At 38.4% G+C, this 24,360-nt stretch overlaps 2 long non-coding RNA genes across 2 annotated transcripts in view; both read right to left on the bottom strand.

The window, feature by feature from the left end:
- The window catches only part of LOC132043327 (uncharacterized), a 56,621-nt gene extending 45,259 nt beyond the window's left edge, over positions 1–11,362 (bottom strand). Inside the window, exon 1 of the long non-coding RNA XR_009411776.1 lies at positions 10,969–11,362. This is a non-coding gene — a long non-coding RNA (uncharacterized LOC132043327). The remainder of the gene's footprint in view (positions 1–10,968) is intronic.
- LOC132043326 (uncharacterized) lies at positions 8,192–10,156 on the bottom strand. The gene is made up of 3 exons (XR_009411775.1): positions 10,099–10,156; positions 9,416–10,001; positions 8,192–8,729 (listed from the first exon to the last, which is right to left on the bottom strand). It is a non-coding gene; the product is annotated as an uncharacterized LOC132043326 (long non-coding RNA).
- Positions 11,363–24,360: the final 12,998 nt, after the last annotated feature.

Here is a 24,360-nt window from a genome sequence, read left to right as displayed (position 1 = left end):
CAGGATGGCATACAATATATTATTCTATCAGACTCTATAAAGATAAATATTGCAAAATAAAGAGTTTTTGTAGCTAGGAATCTTCGTTTTATATCTTAAATGCAATGTGAAATTTACTGTCTGCAATGTGTTTATCTAGCTTAAAGCTACTAAATAGACAGCTCTATCCAGTTACTTAAATTGTTATGTTCTTTATCCCTAGTATAAAGCGCTTTGCTAATGTTGATTAAAATATTACATAGTTCCAGACTCTTAAGCAAAATTGCATCATTTGTTGTTTCCTTTTTCATTTCTAACTTGTTTCTTGTTCTCTCTATCTCTCTTTAGCTCTGACAACTCCTGATATATTGCACAGGCAATCATATGACAAGTGAAACGTTATTTACCATCCTCACAAACATTAAAGTACGCCTTCATGCCTGTAAAGTTACTGAGAATCAGTAACTAATTGAAATTAATATGGATGAACTCGAAGAAGAAGAAAGCAGTTGAGAAAATTCTGATATATTTCATTGTTACCAAATGTACATGATCGTGCACTATATATACAATTGATCTAGCTTTATAATGTAGTGACATCTAAGACTCAACTAAGACTAACAAACTAAGTAACTAACCGCCTCATTAAGTACAATTAGAAGCCTAACTAACTTCCTACTCAACTAACTAATCGAGCCTAACTGCTGTTGCTATATCAGTAGTGTATAGCACATCAGTAGTGTATAGCATGGTACATCAAGGCACATCAACACACTTGCTGAGTTCCTTCACACCTCCCCTCAAGCTAGGTGCTATGAAGATGTTCTTCATACCGAGCTTGGACATAAAATGATTGTGAGGCCCTCTCTTAAGTGCTTTGGTGAATAGATCAGTAGGTTGTTGTGCTGAAGGAAGAAAATGTGGTGAAACTAATCTAGACTGGATCCTCTCTCTAATGAAGTGACAGTCGATGTCAATATGCTTAGTCCTCTCGTGGAATACTGGGTTGGCTGCAATTTGTAGTGCAAATTTTCTATCACTTGACAAAGGAATAAGAAGCATAATCTCCACTCCTAACTCATGAAACAGTCTTGTTAACCAAACAACTTCAGCAACTGAGGATGCCATTGCCCTGTACTCGGCTTCAGCTGAACTCCTAGAGACAGTGGCTTGTTTCTTAGAACTCCAACAAATGGGAGATGAACCATATTTGAACAAATATCCAGTGATAGACGCCTGCTGTTCACACAGGAACCCCAATCTGTATCACAATGCACACTCAGGTGATTGAGGCTATGTGAGTTTATCAAAATCCCCAATCCAGGTACTTGTTTGATGTACTTAACAAGCCTGGCTGTTGCCTCCATATGAGACTCTTTGGGAGAGTGCATAAACTGGCTCAAGCATTGCACAGCAAATGCTATATCAGGCCTAGTAGTTGTGAGGTAAAGCAGCCTCCCAACAATTCTTTGATAAGTTGTAGGATTGGACAAAAGAGGATTTGAATTTTCTGAAGGTAGTGATCAAACTCTGCTGTAGTCAACTTCTAGTTAACTTCCATAGGGGTAGATGCAGGTTTTGACCCTGCAAGTCCCATATCTGAAATAAGCTCCAATGGATATTTTCTTTGGTGCATCAAAATGCCATCCTTGCTTCTAGCAAACTCAATGCCAAGGAAATATCTAAGCTCACCAAGGTCTTTGATTTTGAAAGCTGCTTGCAAGGCTCTCTTTGTCTCCTGTATCAAATGATCATCATTACCAGTGATCAACAAGTCATCAACATAGGTCAGGACAACTACAATTTTGTCTTTATGGCACTTTGTGAACAGAGAGTAGTCTCTAGTACTCTGGTGGAAACCAGATGAGGTCAAAGCAGTGGTGAGTTTGATGTTCCACTACCTGGAAGCTTGCTTCAGGCCATAGAGTGATTTCAAGAGTATGCAGACTTGATTCTTATCCTTCTTTCCACAGAATCCTTCAGGAATGGTCATATACACCTCCTCATATAAGTCACCTTGCAAGAAGGCATTACATCCATTTGCTGAATGTTCCAGTGCCTAGCAGCAACAACTGCAATAACTGATCTTATTGTGGCCATTTTGACTACTGGAGAGAATGTCTCCTGGTAGTCCAGTCCCTTCTTCTGGTTGTAACCCTTGGCAACAAGTCTAGCTTTCAGTCTTTTAACTTCTCCATTGGCTTTGTATTTCACTTTATAAATCCATATGCAGCCAATTGGCTTCTTGCCATGAGGGAGTGACACTAACTCCTAAGTTTTGTTATCCTCCAGGGCTTGAAGTTCAGTCTGCATTGCCTCTATCCATTTGGGATGTTTAGCAGCCTCTATATAGTTAGTAGGTTCAACTTCCAAAGAAAACTGGGAAACAAAACTCTGATACTTCTGAGACAAGCCTGTATAATCCATGATTGAAGCAATTGAGTAATTGCAACTGGTAGAACCAGCTTTAGTGACATAGTCTTTATGCCATATGGGTGGTTTAGAGGGTTTTGTAGACTTTCTCACATCATGAGTAGTAGGTGGTGGAAGAGGTGGTGAGACAGGATCAATATCTGAGGTGTGAGAAATAGGGGGATCAGCTATAGTTGGAACAGTAGGAAGGCCAAGGCTATGAATTGGAGGACTAGCAACTAAGTCATCAAAAGAAAAGTGTTTATGAGGTGTGGCTTGACTGTGTTAATCAAGAGCACAACCTTTGAAAGGAAAAATAGTTTCCATAAACACTATATCTCTACTCATGAAAAATACTCTATTATCCATGTCAAAGAGTTTGTATCCTTTCTGAGAAGTCCCATATCCTACAAGTATTGCCTTGACAGCTCTAGGACCGAACTTATCCTGCTTGGTGAGATTAGTAGCATAGCATAAACAACCAATAATCCTCATGTGTGCCAAGGTAGGAGACTTCTTATACATGACTTCATAGGGTGATTTGTCACCTAATACAGTAGAAGGAATCCTATTTATCACATATACTACAGCTTCTATACACAATCCCTAAAATCTATCAAGTAGACTTGCTTGAAACTTAATTGCTCTTCAAGGAATGTCTCCTCTCCACTACTCCAATGGACAAGAGCTTTCATGTATGACATCTTTACTGAGAAACAACTTTTTGCAATGTTGGTTGAAAAATTCAGTCCCATTATCTGATCTAACTATTTTGATTTTCTTGCCAAACTGTGTTTCTACTTCAATAAAGAAATGTTTTAATAGCATAATCACATCAGATTTAAGTCTCATCAGAAAAATCCAAGTCCATCTAGAATGATCATCAACTATGGTGAAAAAGTATCTCATGCCATTATATGTTTCAACCTTATATAATGCCCCCATACATCCATACCAAAAATATCAATAGTTCTACTATAACTATGTGGGAAGGGGAGTCTAGTTTGTGTAGCAAGGGGACAAATTTCACAATTATTCAAAGTAAATTGTTTATTACTCTTGAAAAAAAACAATTTCCTCAAGACACTTATAGGCACATGACACAGTCTTCGATGCCACACCGCATTAGCTTCTTGTGTAACAACCATGCACCTATTTACTCTTCCTCCTTGAACATGTGTGCTCAGATTCAGTATATAGAGTCCTTCATTCTCTTTACCAATTTCTCTCACCCTCCCAGATAAGAGATCCTGAAATATGTAGCATTTAGGATAGAAAGACACAGAGCAGTTTCCTTTACTAGCTTTGAGATTGACACTTAAACTTGAAATCTAGGACACAAAGAACATTTCTAAGGACATCACCTCCACCTAGTTGGTAATTTCCAATATGTGAAACTTGTGCTGAGTCACCAGTTGGTAATTGCACCTTACCTGCATTTTCTATCAAACCTTGACTTTGTAAAAATTTCTGATGACTAATCATGTGATTAGAGGCACCTGTATCCACAATCCATTTCAAAATAAATTCACTTTCAGTATCAAGAACATAGTTACCTGCCATGTTGGCATTGGCACTAGTCTCAGATTTGTCTGATTTGTGGTTGTTGCTATTGAGCATCCCAAGCAACTGTTGATGCTGATTTGGAGTGAACTGAGCCATTTGACTAGGTGCATATGGAATTGATCCTGGTTGTGCATATTGACCCCATCCTTGAGACAATCCTGGCTGTTGATAAGGAGAATATTGAGTCATAAACTAAGGTGGTTGATAAGGGGAATACTGACTATACTATTGTATCTGCTGCAAGTTGTGTGCTTGATAGTGCAACTCCTGTTGTACTGCAGCATGCTCATTCAACTGTAAGTCACCTCCTGTTACTGCATTTGCTTCTTTTTCCCTTTAAAGTCTTCAGGATAACCAATAAGTTTGTAACATTTCTCTTGTAAGTGCCCAGTTCTATGACAAAAAGTGCATTTCATCAATTTAACACAGTCAGCTCTCACATGTCCTTCCATGTGACAAAAGTCATAGAAGGAATTTGGATTATAAGGTCTCTTTGGCCTTGAATTCCCATTTCCATTCCTGGCTGTAAACATAGCAGATGGCTCCATCACATCCTGCATTAGTTGACTTGATCCTGCAATAATTCTTTGACTCTCATCCTGATTAATCATTGCATATACTTGATTCATATTTGGAGTCTGTTGCATCATAAGAATTTGACTCCTAGCTTGGTTATAGCTATAACCAAGTCCCATTAAAAACTGCAACATACATTGGTACTGTAGATGATACACATATTCTTTTGACTTAGGACAATCACAAAGGGTGGTGGGACAATTGAGTCATACTCACCCCACAAATCTTTTAGCCTTGAATAATACATGGAAACAGGTAAAACTCCTTGAGTGAGAGTGAAGATACCTTTATGTAAGTGAAATGCTCTTGAACTATTCACTTTGTCAAATCTCTCCTTGAGATCCTTCCATATGTAATGTGCATCTGTGTTGAACAATATTCCACTGAGCAGATTTTTACTCACATTGCCTATTAACCACGGAACTGCAATTGCATTACATCGATCCCATAATCTCTCGAGATCTCTTTGATAATCTGTTCTCTTTACAGATCCATCAATGAATCCTAATTTGCTCTTCCCAAGCAAAGCTAGTTTCATTGCTCTACTCCATAATGTATAATTGTCCATTCCTATTAATGTGATTTCTACAGATAACGATCCTACTGCATCAGATGGATACAGATATAATGGATGATGATGATCAATGGTTGTGATCATCGATCCTACAGCTGTACTACTCGAATTTGCAACACTTGTCATTTTCGCGCCAAAAAAAAAAAAAACTTTGTAAAAAATGAAAGAATTTTGATTGCAATTGCAGATCCCTCGAATTCTTCACTTCATTGTTGAAGTAATCCTCTCGATCTGCAAATTGTAAAGCTCTGATACCATGTAAAGTTACTGAGAATCAGTAACTGATTGAAATTAATATGGATGAACTCGAAGAAGAAGAAAGCAGTTGAGAAAATTCTGATAGATTTCATTGTTCCCAAATGTACATGATGGTGCACAATATATACAATTGATCTAGCTTTGTAATGTAGTGACAGCTAAGACTAACAAACTAAGTAACTAACCGCCTCATCATAATTACAATTAGAAGCCTAACTAACTTCATGCTCAACTAACTAATCGAGCCTAACTGCTGTTGGTATATCAGTAGTGTATAGCACGGTATATCAAGGCACATCGACACACTTGCTGAGTTCCTTCACAATGCCAAAATCTATATGTAGATCCTCATAAACATTAAAGCACACCTTTATGGTAAAATCTATATCTAGAATTGGCCAATCAAAAAAATCTCAGATTCAACTAAATAGAAAAGATCACATCTCTAATAGACAAGTACATGAATGTGTACCTTCATGGAAGTGATATTATATGCTGACTTGAGCTTCAATTCTCAGTAGTATAAAAGGCAAGAGACACTCTATTGGTTTGACTCTTGACCTGCATCAGATATAAGAGATAAGGACAATATTACAGTAGAATACTTTCTTTTGCACGAGTGCCCAAAAAAGATTCTTAGATCAACTTTGTTGCAATGAGAGATGAATTTAGCACAATTTTGATCTCTTTATAAGTAAGATCTTAAATTATGTATAATTTGATGGCAGCATATTTAGGTCGGTTAGATGTGTCAAATCCAATATAATTCCTTAAAGCTTCAGTTGTTTAAGGTGAATTAGTTAGTAACTCTAGGATAATTTCAATATATTTAGCCATCAATCAATGTATTGATGGAACATGTTATGTCATGTTCATGAGTTGCCTAAAGACATAGTGATCACTGCAAGCTAGATCCTGCAACTGGGAAAATATACCATTTGAAGAAAAGGCTTACAAAGTGATTTAGATGACACAACACAGAAAAGGTATAGCTATCCTTGAGATAATTGACATTGTTCCTGGTGCAACTTCCCTGCTGTTTCATGTTACAACAAATTTATTTCCATACTCTTAAACTTCAATAAGCATAAGGTATTGTAAACAACTTAGTATAAAATTAATAGAAAATAGTACATTTGTATAAAATCCACTTTGTCAAGTGTAGTTCTAGATGCTTGAGCTCTAAGGTACTAAAATCAAACCTGCAGAAGTCTTCAACTAAAAAGCGTTAGTAATCTGCCAAAGTATCATGAGCGGAAAACGAAAACAAAAAGTTACCTCTAGTTTACTTCTTCGGAGAAGCAGCAGCTGTGACAACGTCTAACTCCATTTTCTATTTTGTCTTTTTATTCTATATCAACCAAATTTGAAAAATCTCACGTGCTAATCCCTATGTTGCATAACATACAATGATTTTGACGCCAATAAAGTAGAGTAGCTCGCCTTAATTACTGATTAGATTTTTTCGCCATATTACAAATAACAGAGAATATTAGACAAAAGCTAGGCGTGTCGAAGAAATGAATTATTACTCACAATAATCATAGTGAACTGCACTGTGAGTTGTTGATACGCTCAAATTACACCTATTAATGGTATAACGCGGACGTTGTCAAATCTAGTAACCCAACGAGGTTGGGGTCGAATCCCACAGAGAATATGGTGTGAAAAGTTTACTAAACAAGTATTATAATAATCTTGCGGTCCTGGTGTATTCCAGAAAAGGGTTTTGTAGTTGATTTAGTTTGTTGACTAATTTAAAGTGACTGGAAATTTAAAGTTGTAAATATATGGGTAAAAAGAACCAAGGTTGTGTCCCCATTAGATAAAGTGTATGATCATGGGTATCGATCTTGATATACTTAAATGGATCGTTTTGTATGGATGCACTTAACCTCTATGTGAATGTAAACTATTTCCCAATAAGAAAAGATTATTTCTTTCATGCTTTTTCCAAAGATAAGAAAGTATGCTGAAGACCGGTTAATTATGCCAAGTAAATTCCTTTTATTCTTAAGTGAATTTATTAAACAAGGTTTAAAGCCCTGAGTTCTTGTTATTTGTTCTTACCTAACCCTAGCTATTTTCCCAAATAAACTAAAGTTTATGGTGTTAGCTAATGTTTGCAACCACTAACTATATGATGAATACGAAGAACAAATAAACCCTAACAATACATTATGTGTATATCTTTCACGATCCCCAATCACAAAACACCCACCCTTAGGTTCACAACCTTAGTAAAGGTGTTTAGCTACTCATGGCAACAAGAAAAAAATAAAAGATTGCAGATTGCAGATTGCATAATTGAATTATTGTATTGAACTTACGAATAAACTTGAAAGTAATGAATGTAATTGTCTTGAAATCTTCAAAAGCAATGATGACTCAAAAGTAATTACTATAAGTCTAAAACTCCAGATGTCTGAGAAATAAAACCTAAAAGTATTTATACAAGTTAAAACTCGGAATAATCAATCCCAGCCCGTTCCATCTCGGCTAGCACTTCGACGGGTCGTCTTTGCACTTCGACGGCCGTCGACATGCTCGACGACCAACTCGACGATCTGAGTACACTTTTATCACCCTGCAGGAATTCCACCGTCAAAGCACTTCGACGGACCGTCGATCATGTGGACGGTGCACATCGACGATCTGAGTATGCTCTGATGTTTTTGTCACTTCGCAGGAACTTTTCGATGAGGCTAATTGACGGGCCGTCGAGCATGTTGACGGTCCGTCCTTATGCTTATCAGAACAGATTGCCTATTTTCCTCGTTTTTTCACTTTCCGAGCATTCTAACTCCAAAATACCTGCACAACACATAACTCTATTAACCTCACAAGACTTTGTTCACAAAACTCCAACTCTGTATGGTAGATTCTTCCTAACGATTCACATGCCTTTTTATATCATCTCCTTAACATATATCTTAGCTAAAGAATACCTTAAATGCAACAAATAATAAAGATAAATACAATGACAATAACTTAGAAAAGAGATTTCAACAAAATTTGTATCTTTGATACAACTGCACTTTGGATGAAGTTTCCTTCATGTAACTCACAGAAGGGCCAAAAAGTAATGCAACAATAATTTGCCCTCCAGAGCAACAACATTTATCGGGTCACAAAGTACAATTTTTTCTCATCAGAAGAGAGTTTAATGCTTAATATTCACTACAAATCAACAAAATGTGCTCATGTATTAGCACGTTAAAATATAAAACATAAACCGGAAATAGACATATAAACAAACTCACCTTTGCAGCTCAACAAACACGACATCCCTGATTTTCCCTTTTGCTTGGTGTACAAGAAGGGTTCCCATAGTCCCATATCTTGTGAACTCATTAACTACAACCTATACAAATGGAAAACTGACTTAATTGAATAAAAATAAGATGATGAGATGAGCAAGATATAAAATGATAGCAAATTACCGATTAGATATTAAAAAAATGGTAAACTAAAGATAAGAGATGACATGATAGACTTGCTGTAACTTAATTTGCATTAACTTTTCATTTTTTTAGTAAAAGATATTTTTATAAGGGAAAAGGGTCAAAAATACCCCTCTACTTTGAGAAAAGGGCTAAAAATATCCTCCAAATTAATTTTGGATAAAAAATACCCTTCACATCATCAAAGTTTTTACATATACCCCTATCTTAATGGAAATTCCCAACCGCGAAGATAATCCGGTTTCATTTTTTAAATTCGCTCCATTATTTAAATCCGACCCAACTATATAAAACATATGATCCTACGATCACATTTTTTCACCCTGGTCTACATGTTTAAAGGGGATTGTAGGATCATAGGTTTTTATTTAGTTGGATCGGATTTAAATAATGGAGCGGGTTTAAAAAATGAAACCGAATTATCTTCACGGATTTGGGAATTTCCGTTAAGACAGGGGTATATGTGAAAACTTTAATGACGCGAGGGGTATTTTTGACCTAAAATTAGTTTGGAGGATATTTTTAACTCTTTTCCCAAAGTAGAGGGATATTTTTGACCCTTTTCCCTTTTTATAAAGATGGTTACCATGGAAGAGCAATAATCAAGACACCTCCTATCACCAAAGGATGTGGTGCAGCGGATGGAGCTGCATCCTCCCTTAACCAGAGGTCTCGGGTTCGAGTCCTGGGTATGAAAAAATCCTTGGTAGAGAGCGCTTTCCCCCAAATTGAGCTCTACGCGGCGCGAATCTGGATATAGTTGGGCTCTAATGCGGGTACCGGATACCGGGTGAAAAACCCAAATTTAAAAAAAAAAAAAAATCAAGACACCTCCTGATAAGCAAAAAAAGGACTTACAAAAAGAGAGAAGTTACCACTTCATTCAGTAAAGATGAAAAGATAACCAGACTTCATAATTTTTTTTATCCCTGCAGTATAGCTTTCTTATCCAGAAAAAAGGACTCATCTGAAATCTACGGGGGAAAATCTTTCTTAAACGTGTTTTCCTCTAAATTGCCTCACATTCCAAGTGATGAAACAAACATAAATATAAAAGCTCCATGAGAATTCACAGCCTTACTGGATATGAATAATCTTGATCCTGTCATGACTCGCCTAAAGAAAGTCAATAGGTACGCATTAATTTGGATCTCTTCATTTTGTACTTTGGTCTGCATTCAAAAAATCAACCAATATAATTAACCTCTCCGATTCTCAAACGATAAGCTAACACTGAGCAGAATATATAGAAAATAAGAAAATGGATACCTAGAAGCATAAAAGAGCTTCATATAGAGCCCCTCCTAAAGAAAGCAATTCAACTTTTAAAAGGCCTTTTTTCCTGTATTTAAGAAAAAAGCTATTGTTTTGAAGAACAATCGCCATTGTACGAACCTTGTCTATTCTTAGCAACATTCTTGACTGTTACTAATTACACAACCATGATAAGATATTTTCACTTTTATCTGAAAGGTTCTTTTTTATTAAATTCATTTCTGGAAAGAGAGTTCAATGATTAAAAAAGAAGGAAATTGCTTGCAGACCTTGCACTACGTCGTATGCAAGTATTTTTTTTTTTTTTTAGAATTAGGTGTATTGAAGAACAATTGAACCAAGAGAGCTAAGCACCAACCTTTATAGTGAAAACTTTAAGGAAATTTCATAAAAGCTTAATTCCTGTAACGGGGTTTCCATTTTCAATATTGCAAGGAAAAAAAAGTAGAACTAAGAGACGCATTCTCAAAACTAAAACGCAAATTCTTTAGACAGTGCTACATTTAGAAATTGTGCCAAAACCCTTTTTTTCTATTTGTCAATTTCTAATGGATTGATATATAATGATTATTTTTAAATCAGTTAACTCACGGATATATTGATAAAGAACGATACTACTAAGTCATAAATTCAACAAATTAAGATTAAAAAAAAAATCCACAATGCAGTTATGCAAAGCCAAAACTAGGAAAAACACCATTTTGTAGGCAATCATAATAGACAAATAGAGCGTTAATCCAAGACACCAACAAAGAGCACAGAGCAGGCGAAAAATAAATTGAAGAATTGAAGAAACAGGTGAATTCTCAAATTTGTATATACAAAAAGAATCAACTGATCAATTCAGTAAAATTTTAGTACTACCTTAAAATTAAGAAAAAGGAAAGAGAACTGCACCATGTATCATCACAGCTGCTAAAACATTCAATGTAGAATTTGCAATCAATGCAACTTCAGATGCATGAATTCTCAAATAGACATGTAAAAGAGCAGTGGACGAATAATACAACTTCTTCAACACCCATTATGCAATCTTTAGAGTCTAAATTTTCAAAAGTTGAAAATTTGAGAAGAAATTTTTCCAGAGATGTTACGAAGCAAAACCTCTGGCCTTTGTCAATTGGGAAAAGATTTTGGAATTCATCCATTAATTTTTTCAATAAGGTCGCTAGGTATGGTCCATAGATGAATTTCATTGTGATTGTACTATGTTTCTGGTTAGGAAGAGGATATGTTGAGGAAGCCCTAATTAAAAGGTGCGACCGCAGCTAGAATAGGAAGAAGATTTGGAAGCGTGATGGGAAAATAAGGGAGATATATTATGTTGCTATAATCCTTGGGGGTGCAAGAGGCTAAGAGGCGTCTGTAATTTGGGGATTTTAATTTTAAGGCCATAAAATTGTTTTTATCCCTCTAAATTCTGTAAAAATAGATAAATACCAACTTTGTGATTCTGTGATGCCTCTTCACGGCCTTTTACCGCTTTTATATATATACTAGTGAAGTTGCCTGCGCGAAAATATCAAAACCCAAACCAAAAGAAAATCACCGATATATTTGCTTTAAACATGGACGGAAAATAAAAGAGATGTAGTTTCATTTGCACGACAGTAAAAATTCCAAAGTAAAAAAGTCTCAAAATTAGTTGTTCGTGAGATTTAAGAATATAAAAAACCAATGAATTTTGTGCACAACTTTCACAACATAGCCACTGAGTTGAATTACTCTTTTTTCACCTTGAATTACAAGTTTGACTTCAATAGACATTACATACAGCTCTTCAATAGCTATGTTCTTTAGAGGCGATATCATGATTCATGGCTAAATTTACTTCTCAAAATGTATCTAAAATTTACTTCTCAAAATAATAAGAAGTGGAGGTATTCTCTTTGATCGATCATAGCTACCCCTGAGTCCCTGACAACTATATAAATGCTGGATTATAGAAACTTAAACTGAAAAAAGAAGAAGAAGATAAACACTAATTTAAAGGAAATAAAACCTTGTGACAAATAAACTACCCTGACAACAATATTGAAATTGAAACAGTATATATTAATTCTTAAGACTATAAAATCGCTCAATACACTTATGATAATCAAAGTAAGCAAAGAGATTTAATTTCTCCAACTGTATCTGACATGAATTAATGAAAAACTTTCGATTAATTTGACAATTGTTTCCATACTGCCAAGAGAGAATGATACTTTGTCGTTACCTATTATGTCAAAGTAGAACTTTAGTCTAATTAAGAGACTTATATGATGACATAATATACTATCTTTTATGATCTTATTGCAAATTATCAATTAGCTTAGTATATTTAAAAATAAACTAAAGAAGTCAAAGCATCATATTTACACCGTATCAGAAAGCCAAAAAATAATTGCAGAAAAGAATAAAATCGGCTGATCCTAAGCCTAAGCCACTTGCAAGTCCTTCATGTACACCAGATCTGTATCCCTTTTGTGAGGACTTATTATACTCCGTGAAAGCCTGCTTCTCACTTGTGAATGATGCAACTGTTCTGATGGGGCCAAATGTTTGATCAGCTACATTGGCTAGCTACTTTAGAATAAGCTTTTTATGAATGACAAGGCTTTCTAGACATGAAAAGGAACATAAACAGAAGGTATCAGAATTTAGAGCCTAACCTCCCATCTTCTAAGCAAATAATCCTCCATATAAATGTAGTGTTATATCCTTCAACTTGGGCAATGCAAGATTAATAAGTACATGTATTTGAGTCTGGGGATTTAATGTAGCGTCGGTTACAAAAGTCATTTAAGATGATATATTGTTTGAACTTCCATTTAATTAGGTGCCCGTTATCAAATTAATTGATTGAATACGTAGGTAATTACTTTCAAATTAATGAGAAAAGATATAAGTAGGTTTTATTTCTTGGCTTTAGAGAGTGTCACATCACCTACTCTATGCCTTGTTTTAATAAATGTATAGATCTAAGTTTTAGTAAAAGTAATTATAATTGAATGAGAAGGAGAGTGAAGTTGAAAAATCTTGTTTTCTTCATTTCATTCTTCAACAGTTGAATTCTCAAGTGGAAGAGTATGTTTGTATGACCGCAACAACCTGACATATGCATATTGAAGGAAAAATGTGTAATGCTCTGAAACAGAATTGCATCGTTAAGCATTAGCAAGAATTTTCATATAAAGATGCTGGTGCAAAAATACACAAATTTGACAATTGATTGCATGAATTTTGTTTTCTCTCTCCGGCACTACAAGAAAAAAAATATTTGGCAACAAATTTTTTTTGTTGCCATAGATTGATTATTGTTGCAAAAAATACTTTTGGCAACAAAAAAAAAAAAAATTTTGTTGCATGAACTTTTCCCAACGGCTGTTATTACAACAACGTGCAACAATTTTTTTTTGTTGTTGCCAAAAATCCTTTTGCAACAATAATCAATACTATGGTAACAAAAATTAAATTTTTTAACAAAAAAATCATTTGCCAACAATAAAACTAAATTAACGCAATTCCCGTTTCGTACATTACACATTTTTCCTTCATGCTAAGCATTACACCTACCTTTCCCATCTCGATTGGTGAACCCTTAACTCAACATTCACAAATAATATAAAATAGCGGAAGAAAGTAAAATAACGTAAGTCTCACTAATATAATATAATATAATATAATATAATATAATATAATATAATATAATATCAACAAGTGCGGAAGTAAATGAAATCCACCCCAATATCTGGTCTAGTCATACAAGTAAATGACATCCACCCCACCCATCCCGGATCTTTGCCCAACAGACAGACGGGACCCTGGCTACTGGCTTACATGGAGAGTCTCACCGGCACCACCCTAGGGGGCCCGCAGAGTTCATGCACTAACAACGATTCCGGAATAACATTGGAATCGGCAATTCAACAAACGATGCCGGAATAGCTCATTGGACATCGGCCATCTCGTCCTACTCAAGTAAAAGAAGTCCGTCAATATCGCCACGCAATCAACGATTCCGGGAATTAAACCTCGGACATCGGCATCTCTCAATCACTCAAGTAAAAGAGTTTATCAAATATCAGTTTCATATAATCAACGATTCCGGCATGGATCTTCGGACAACGGCCTTTTTACAATCACTCAGGTAAAAGAGTTTATCCAATATCAGTTTCGCTCAATCAACGATACCGAATCATCACCGGGTATCAGCCATGCATGAATATAAGAGAATGCGTGCAATGCATGTGTAAATCGATCAAGTTCAATATCACAAGTACCACAACGGGGTACGCCAACAAGTATCACATCACAATACCAACAGTGGGTACGCCAACAATATATCCAAGTACAAATACCAACCACGGGTATGTCAATTCTATCCAAATCAAGATGACAAGATAGAACTCGATATCTACCAACTACACGTGGCATCAACCATCAAAATGGGACAATCAAGTACACATAACGGGGTGGCTAGTTCCAACACACATCAGGGCCCGATCTAAGGCAATATCCATCCCAACTTCACACCCGAAGGTTCACATGCTGTCTCCGACATTATAATCTAAATATGTGATTCACTATACGAAGTCTCACTAAAGGTAAACCATAACTCGCCCGGACCGCCGAACCGCAACAACAACAAGTCACTCTTTTGACTTGCCCTTCCTCTGAAGCTCAGAACCAAAGTAGTCTAAGCATAAAATTCTATATTTGAAACCATGAAGAATGATACTAGGATTGCTATGATATCAACCAGGTCCATTTTAACCCTAGAAAATGAGAAAACGGGCCCACAAGGGCAAAACGGGAAATTCGCGGGAAAATATCAAATTAAGTACTAGGAAATCATAACCCAATCATTAATTGTTGATTTAACTCAAATGCCCAAATTGGGTATAAACCCTAAGTCTCCAAATCCGATATTCAATGTTAAAAGTGGGAGATATATGATCGATAAGCTTAGATTCATCAAATTTTAGGATTAACATCATCAATTTATCATACATGACCCTAGTGGAAAAGTTTCCCAAAACCCTCCTCCGAATTCCATCTCTGGGGAATGTTAAGGGAAGGGAAGAATCTAGAATGATTACGTGATTAAGGAAGTAAAGGATTAGGCAAAGTTTACCTCCAAGAATTTTTTCAATTTATCTCCAAGAACCGCTTTCTTTAAGCTCAAATATCGAGATATGAAATAATGAGGGTCTAAGATTTATTTAAGACACATTTAATGAAATATAACGCTTACCACCGGCACAAGTTGGAATGCGTTACGGCGTGCTTAAGTTACCGCTCAAATCCTGTCATCACATAGCGGTGCCGGCTGAGGGCGGCTCCGTGCGCGTCGTTGTGGGCACCAGATACCAGAAATCTCCAAAATTCTCAAGTCTCCAATTGAAATCCCCGGTTATTCCCGAGGCCATCTGCTCACAATCCGACCACCTAAAACCATATAAAAATACGCTATGAACGCGCTCGCGGTCTCGGGGATTTCTAACAGAGGCCTCGTTGACCGAGTCAACCCCCGATGCCTAAGTCCATCTCCCATACTATGTCCCGAAAATGCATCCGAATGCATTGGGAACCGAACCAAATACTACAGGTTTTAAACGACCATCCGGACCTCTTGGAATCGACGAAACTCCAAAAAAGATTCGTTTTCCCAAAAGTCAACTTCGGGTCAACACTTTTTCACTTAAGGCCCATATTTTTACCAAAGTTGCCCGAATCCGATCTAGATACCTCGAAAAGTGTGCATCAACGGTCCCCTAGGGTCAAAAGGGAGCTAATCAATGATCGGAAGCGGGCGAAAATGCCAAAAGAACTATAACGACTAAACGGGTCGTTACATCGATACCACTGGAACCGTTGCTCGTCTCGAGCAAAGAAAAGAAGAAAAGTAGAGAAATACCTGAATCAGCGAACTACTGGGGATATCGGCTACGGATATCGGACTCAGTGTCCCAAGTAGCCTCTTCCACAGGGCGGTGCTTCCACTGCACCTTCACAGAAGCAATTTCCTTTAACCTCAACTTCCGAACATGTCTAACCAAGATCGCGATAGGCTCCTCCTCATAATTCAAGTTCTCATTAAGCAATATAGAATCCCAACGGACAATGTAGGTATTGTTGGCATGGTATCTCGTCAGTATTGAAACATGGAAAACCGGGTGAACTCCTGCTAAGCCTGGCGGCAATGCCAACTCATAAGCTATATCACCGATACAATCCACAATCTCAAACGGGCTAATGTATATAGGGCTCAACTTGCCCCTCTTACCAAACCTCATAACACCCTTCATGAGTGAGACCTTCCATAGAGCCTGATTACCAATAGTAAACTTCAAATTTCGGACATTCCGGTCAAAGATACATCTTTTGCTGACTCTGAGCTGCCACAAGCCTGGCCTGAATAACTCCCACTTTATCAAGGGACTCTCTCAATAGATCTGTGCTCCCAAGTCGAGCCTCGAGCCCATTGAACCAACCAATCAGAGATCTACACCTCCTACCATATAAGGCCTCAAAAGGCGCCATACTAATACTCAAATGATAACTGTTGTTGTATGCGAACTCTACCAAGGGCAAGTGTTGATCCCAATGACCAAGAAGTCAATGACACACGCTCTCAACATATCCTCGAGCACCTGAATGGTCCGCTCGGACTGGCCATCGGTCTGGGGATGGAAAGTTGTACTAAAGTCCAATTGGGTACCCAACTCGTCATGAAATGCTCTCCAGAATCAGGAAGTAAAGATAGTTCCCCGATCAAATACTACAGAAATAGGAATCCCATGTAATCTCACAATATCTCGAATTTACATCTTGGCTAACTTCTCCGCGGTATAAGAAACCTGAACCAGAACAAAGTGAGCGGACTTTATCAATCGATCCACTATCACCCAAATAGAATCAAACTTGCCAAGGGTCTTCGAAAGACCCATGACAAAATTCATGGTAATCTTCTCCCACTTCCACTTGGGAATGGGCATCCTCTGAAACACCCCACTAGGTCGCTGGTGCTCATACTTTACCTGTTGACAATTTTCACACTTAACCACAAAATCAACTATATCCCTTTTCATACGGCGCCACCAATAGTGCTGCCTTTAGTCACGGTACAACTTAGTCGCTCCCGGATGAATGGAATAGCACGAGCTACAGGCCTCAGATAAGATCAACTGAATCAGATCACCAACACGAGGAACACATACGCGTCCCTTAATCCTCAGAATGCCCTCAGAATCGATCACGGCCTCCTTGGCCTCCCCTTTCGACACCCTATCTCGGATCTTGCTCAACTGAGAATCCTTAAACCGACGAGGCGATCCGATCCAATAACGATGATCTCGCCTCTATATAAGCCAAAAATCTGGCTCGGGGGTCGAGATATCGAGACGAGACGAAACCGCGGCCGCAGTCTGAACTTCCATGGTCAACGGATGCTCGGAAACAATCAATTGAGTTAAACTCCCCATACTCACTGCCTTACGACTCAAGGCATCAATCATCACATTGGCTTTACCAGGGTGATACAGAATAGAGATGTCACAGTCCTTCAGGAGCTCCATCCATCGGTGCTGCCTGGAATTTAGATCTCTTTGGGTAAACACATGCTGAAGGCTACAGTGATCAGTAAAAACCTCACAATGGACTCCGTACAAATAATGCCTCCAAAGCTTTAAGGCGAAGACTACGGCCAACAACTCCAAATCATGGGTAGGGTAATTATTCTAGTGAACTTTTAATTGACGGGAAGCATAAGCTATCACTCTACCCTCCTGTATCAACACCGCACTCAAACTCATGTGGGAAACATCACAATAGACAGCGAAGTTCTTACCTTTCACAGGCAGGGCTAGGATCAGGGCTGTAGTCAAAAGAGGCTTGAGATTTTGGAAGCTCTCCTCACAATCATCCATCCACTGGAAGGGAATATCCTTCTGAGTCAATTTGGTCAAGGATGAAGCAATGGTAGCAAAACTCTTCACAAAGCGATGGTAGTAACTGGCCAAACCCACAAAACTACGAATCTCGATAACAGTAGTGGGCCTCGCCCAACCCCTCACAGCCTCAATCTTCTGTGGATCAACCATAATCCCCTTCTTCGATACCACATGACCCAAGAATTCCACAGACTCCAACCAGAACTCACACTTAGAAAATTTAGCAAATAAACTATGCTTCTTCAACAACCCAAAAACGGTACGAAGATGGCTTTCATGCGCCTCTCTACTCTTGGAATACACCAAGATGTCATCAATAAACACAATCACAAAAGAATCAAGGAATGGACTAAAGATGGCATTCATCGGGGTCATAAATGCACTGGGAATTGGTGTTCCGAAAGACATCACTAGAAACTCATAAGGCTATATCTCGTCCGAAATGCTATTTTCGGAATATCCTCCGCCCTAATCTTCAATGGGTGATAATCGGAACGCAAATCAATCTTAGAAAACACCGAAGAACCCTGAAGCTGGTCAAATAGATCGTCAATACGAGGCATAGGGCAATGGTTTCAGATAGTAACCTTGTTCAACTGGCGGTAATCACTGCACATCCTCATGGTCCCATCTTTCTTCTTCACAAATAACCTTTGCGAGCACCCCAAAGGGAGATGCTCACTTAATGAACCCCTTGCTCAATAAATCCTGCAATTGTTCCTTAAGCTCCCTCAACTCGGCAGGTGCCATCCGATATGGTGGGATGGAAATAGGGCGAGTTCCCGAGTCCACGTCGATACAGAAATCAATGTCGCGATCGGGTGGCATACCCGGCAGATCCGACGGAAATACCTCCTCGAACTCGCTCACAATAGGGATAGACTCGGGGGTGGAGATACAGCGTCGTATCGCGAATATGCGCCAAATACGCTAAACACCCCTTACTTACTAACTTCTTTCGCTCGAAAGAAGGAAAATGATCTTCTTTGGAGCGGGACTAGAGTGCCTCTCCACTCAAGCTAGAATACCCAAGCATTGCTAAAAGTGGATCGTCTGCGTGACAGCCCAAGATCGCTTGTGAGGGAAAGCCAGGACATACCCAATATAATATCAAAGTCTACCATATCCAGAATCATCAGATCTACCCAAGTGTCGTTCCCCATAAAAATAACTAAACAAGACCGGTAGACTCGATCAACAACCATAGAATCTCCAACCGGAGTAGACACGAACAATATATCTATGCTATTACATGGCAAATCCCAACCAACGGCATGAAATGCAGATACATACGAATAAGTGGATCCAGGATCAAATAACATAGTAATAGACTGCCCCCGAACAGAAGTAATACCTGTCGTCGCTGCATCAGGGATCTCCATCCGGAGGCCTAGCTGCTCTCGCCCTCGCGGCCTCAACTCTCGCTGCACAGTCAACAATGACCTGGAACGAAGCGCCCTCGGCCTCAAGCTGAATACAGGGTAGCTGGAGAGGACCATCCAGCCCGCTAATGAACCACCGTATCCTGCCGACCTCCGTCAGAATCAAGGGATAGAGTAACGAGCTAGATAGGAGAAGGACAACGCATAGGTAGTGAGGCGGCATGCCCCCCTGGCGGAGGTCGAGAAACTGCCTCTGACGCTTGTCTCTCCGCAAACGGGGCACGTATCTCCCCAGGAACACCCCGTAGAACTGCTTCCAAGTAAGTGGACGCACGCCTGCTGGCGAGGTAGTCTCTCCACCATGACCTCACGCCACCACTGAGTCGAAGAGTGACATACCTAACTCCGAGGGTATCCGTAATCCCTGCTGCATGGAGTAGCTTGTGCGTGATCACGATGAACCCGTAGGCATCCTTGTCTGATGCGCCCGTAAAAATCGATGGGGTCAACCTCATGTACATCTTCCATGCTGGCTTGTCGCGAATCCTCACCATCTGTGAGGGAATAGATAAGGGTCAGATACCAATTTGGTCTTTCCAGATACCAATTTGAATAAAGTAGCACGACGAAAAGAAAGAAAGTGAGATTTTCTAAATGTCCTATAGCCTCCCGCAGATAAGTACGGAGCTCATCATACCGATCCACGAGACTCTACTAGACACGCTCTTGTATTAAAGACCAGGTAACCTAGGGTTTACGATACTAACTTGTCACGACCCATTTTGCTTAGGCCGCGCGGGCACCCGCCTTTTCACCTCGGTAGGCGAACCCTTAACTCAACATTCACAAATAATAGAAAATAGCTGAAGAAAGTAAAATAACATAAGTCTCACTAATATAATATAATATAATATAATATAATATAATATAATATAATATAATATAATATAATATAATATAATATAATATAATATAATATCAACAGTGCGGAAGTAAATGAAATCCACCCCAATATATGATCTGGTCATACAAGAGCATCTAAATCCAAATACTATAAGTCTGAATAATGATACATAAGTAGTCTCAAATTATGTCTCAGAATGGAAAGCAAGACATAAGTAATAGGAGAGTCTTCAAGGTTAGCGGACGCCATGCTCACCCTAGAAAACTCGAGTGGAAGCTGAAGAGTCGATCAGCCATGGGTCAGAGAAGTAGATCCGACCTGGTACTCTGCATTCATAAAAAATGCGCAAAGCGTGTCAGTACAATCAACAGTACTGGTAGGCATCATCGGCCGACTAAGTATAGTTAACACAATTCAGAAGATAAAGTAGATAGACAAGGAATCTAGCAAGTATAAGACAATATAATCACAACCAGATATCCATCATTGCCTACGTAAGCATCTAACCCAAATCTGTCAAGTCCGAACGTATCCGATCTGATACAATCACCACAATAGAATCATCACGATCCATCGTCATAACAGAAACATCACAATCCAATCATCACAACATCTCAATCAAGTCATAATACAATGCAGTGCAATAATGGTATGAATGTGATGCCATGCCATGCAAATGAGGTGTACACATGTACTCCGGACGGAAATATCCACGTCTCGGCAGCACAACCTAGCTTGACTCGCGAAGTCTAAGTGCCACCCGTCCCGAATTTTTGCCCAACAAATAGACGGGACCCTGGCTAATTGCTCACAAGGGGAGTCTCGCCGGCACCACCCTGAGGGACCCCCGAAATTCATGCACTAACAACGATTCCGGAATAACATCGGAATCGGCCATGCAACAATGATGCCGGAATAGCTCATCGGACATCGGCCATCTCACAGTCACTCAAGTAAAAGAGTCTGTCAATATCAGTTTCACACAATCAACGATTCCGATATTAAACTTCGGTCATCGGCCTTCTTACAATCACTCAAGTAAAAGAGTTCATCAAATATCACTTTTATATATAATTAAGGATTCTATGTATCTTAAACATCGGCCTTTTTACAATCACTCGGGTAAAAGAGTTTATCAAATATCAATTTCGCTCAATCAACGATATCAAATCATCACCGGGTATCGGCCATGCATGAATACGAGAGAATGGGTGCAATGCATATGTAAATCGATCAAGTTCAATAAATCAACATGTATCACATCACAATACCAACAATGGGTATGCCAACATATATCAATAAATCAAGTACCAATATTGGGTACGCCAACAATATATCCAAGTACAAATACCAACCACGGGTATATCAATTTTATCCAAATCAAGACGACAAGATAGAACTCGATATCTACCAACTACACGTGGCATCAACCATCAAAATAGGACAATCAAGCACACATAACGGGGTGGCTAGTCCCAACACACATCAGGGCCCAACCTAAGGTAATATCCATCCCAACTTCACACCCGAAGGTTCACATGCTGTCTTCGACATTATAATCTAAATATGTGATTCACTGTACGAAGTCTCACTAAAGGTAAACCATAACCTACCTGGACTGCCGAACCGCAACACCAACAAGTCATTCTTTTGCCTTGCCTTTCCTTTGAAGCTCAGAACCAAAGTAGTCTAAGCATAATCGAATTCTATATTAGAAATCATGAAGAATGATACTAGGATTGCTATGATATCAACTAGGTCCATTTTAACCCTAGAAAATGGGGAAACGGCCCACAAAGGCAAAACGAGAAATTCAGGGGCAAAATACCAAATTGAGTACTAGGGAATCATAACTCAACCATTAATTATTAATTTAACTCAAGAATTGGTCTAAATCTGATTTCTCAAGTAAAAAATCCCAAATTGGGTATAAACCCTAAGTCTCCAAATCCGAAATTCAATGTTAAAAGTGGGACCTATATGATCAATAAGCTTAGATTCATCAAATTTTAGCATTAAAATCATCAATTTATCATACATGACCCTAGGGAAAAGTTTCCTAAAACCCTCCTCCGAATTCCATCTCTAGGGAAATGTTAAAGGGAAGGGAAGAATCTAGAATGATTGTGATTAAGGAAGAGTAAAAGGATTGAGCAAAGTTTACCTCCAAGAATTTCTTCAATTTATCTCCAAGACCAGGTTTTCTAAGTTCCAATATCGAGATATGAAATAATGAGGGTCTAAGACTTATTTAAGACACATTTAATGAAATATAACGCCGTCACCGCCACGGTGGGTTGGAATGCCGCTACGTTACGCGCTTAAGGCGGTTAAGTTACATTCGGCGGTGTCACACACCGCCATGCGGTGGTCACGGCTACGATGTCACCGTTGCGGGCACCAGATACCAGAATTCCCTAAAATTCCCAAGTCTCTAATTGAAATCCCGGGTTATTCCCAAGGCCATCTGCTCATAACCTGACCACCTAAACCCATACAAAAATACGCTGCAAACGCGCTCGTGGTCTCAGAATTTCTAACGGAGGCCTCGTTGACCGAGTCAACCCCTGATGCCTAATTCCAATCTCCCATCCTATATGTCGAAATGCATCCGAATGTATTGGGAACCGAACCAAATACACATACAAGTTCTAAATGACCATCTGGACCTCTCGGAATCGACGAAACTCCAAAAAAGATCCGTTTGCCTAAAAGTCAACTTCGGGTCAACCCTTTTTCACTTAAGGCTCATATTTTTACCAAAGTTGCCGGAATCCGGTCTAGATCCCTCGGAAAGCGTATCAGTGGTCCCCTCGGGTCAAAAGGGAGCTAATCAATGCTCGGGAGCAGGCGAAAACGCCGAAAGAACTAAGAAAATGCCATAACATGGGAGATTCTTCACCATTGAAAAAATAATTTGGCAATTACTTTTTTTAGGTTTGTTGATGTATTGTTTTGGGATACACCCATCGCTCCTTTTCGATAGCTTCTTCTTTTCTAACTTTGTTATTTACTCTGTTGAGACAAGACATAGTGTTCTTAAGTCACTGACCATTGTTTACTTTCCCCTTTGAGGAAAATTACCACAGAAGCATAAACGATGTGGTTGACGTGGACAAGAAGTTGTGATATAGAACAGATGTGAGCATCGTTTCAGGGTTAAAGGAAAAGGTAAAAGTAACGGCTGGGGTATTTAAGTGGACAAAGAGAAGCGCCTATTGGGGGTTTCTGTAACTGAAGACCTAAGGGATTTATGCGGTATATAGTGAACTAAACAATTGGATTTTAAATTTTTAATGGCAAAAAATTGAGGAAAAAGATAAATAGTTATTCTGGTCATAGAGAGCGCCACATCAGCGGGCCTATGTCTCTCCTTTATATACATATAGATAAGATAAAGATTACCCGGTTGAAATATATGGATGCACTATTGAGAGCCCCTAATAACCTTAATTGAACTTGTTTGTCCACAAATTGTATTTGCAGTTTAACCTAATTTTCTTTTAGCTTTGGCAGTTATGATTTTCCTATGCTTGACATTGACGGGGAGGAGGATCTTCCACCTAAATTCAGAATTTGAAATTTATGAGTTTTTAAAGCGACTTTAAATTGATATAGTAATAGGGTTTACCAATCAAATATTTATTTATATATTTCTTTATACAAATACAGATTGTTGATGGAAATTACTGAATTCACGTGAACGCGTAGGTATAAGGCTAGACTAGATCTGCCTCTACCTTCAACCCCCATTCTTCCGAACTGACCACCCCTTCCCGGAAGCACCTTTAACAATTAAGCGGTTTTGATATTTTGAATGTTTTATCTATGTAAAACTTAATCATAGTATTGTTATACTATATTGATTTTGGTATAAATTAATACATCAATTGGTGTATTAAATTAACTATACCAAAGTTAGTTAGACATGATTCAAAACACAAACTAATTTTGGATAAAACAATACTAAATTTTATATTATGATTATTTCAAAATCCGTCAAACCAAACGGAGCACTAAATGTATGCAATGT

The sequence above is a fragment of the Lycium ferocissimum genome, unplaced genomic scaffold, assembly GCF_029784015.1.
Source record: "Lycium ferocissimum isolate CSIRO_LF1 unplaced genomic scaffold, AGI_CSIRO_Lferr_CH_V1 ctg2309, whole genome shotgun sequence".
Lineage (NCBI taxonomy): Eukaryota > Viridiplantae > Streptophyta > Magnoliopsida > Solanales > Solanaceae > Lycium > Lycium ferocissimum.
This window is presented reverse-complemented; position numbering and strand designations above follow the sequence as displayed.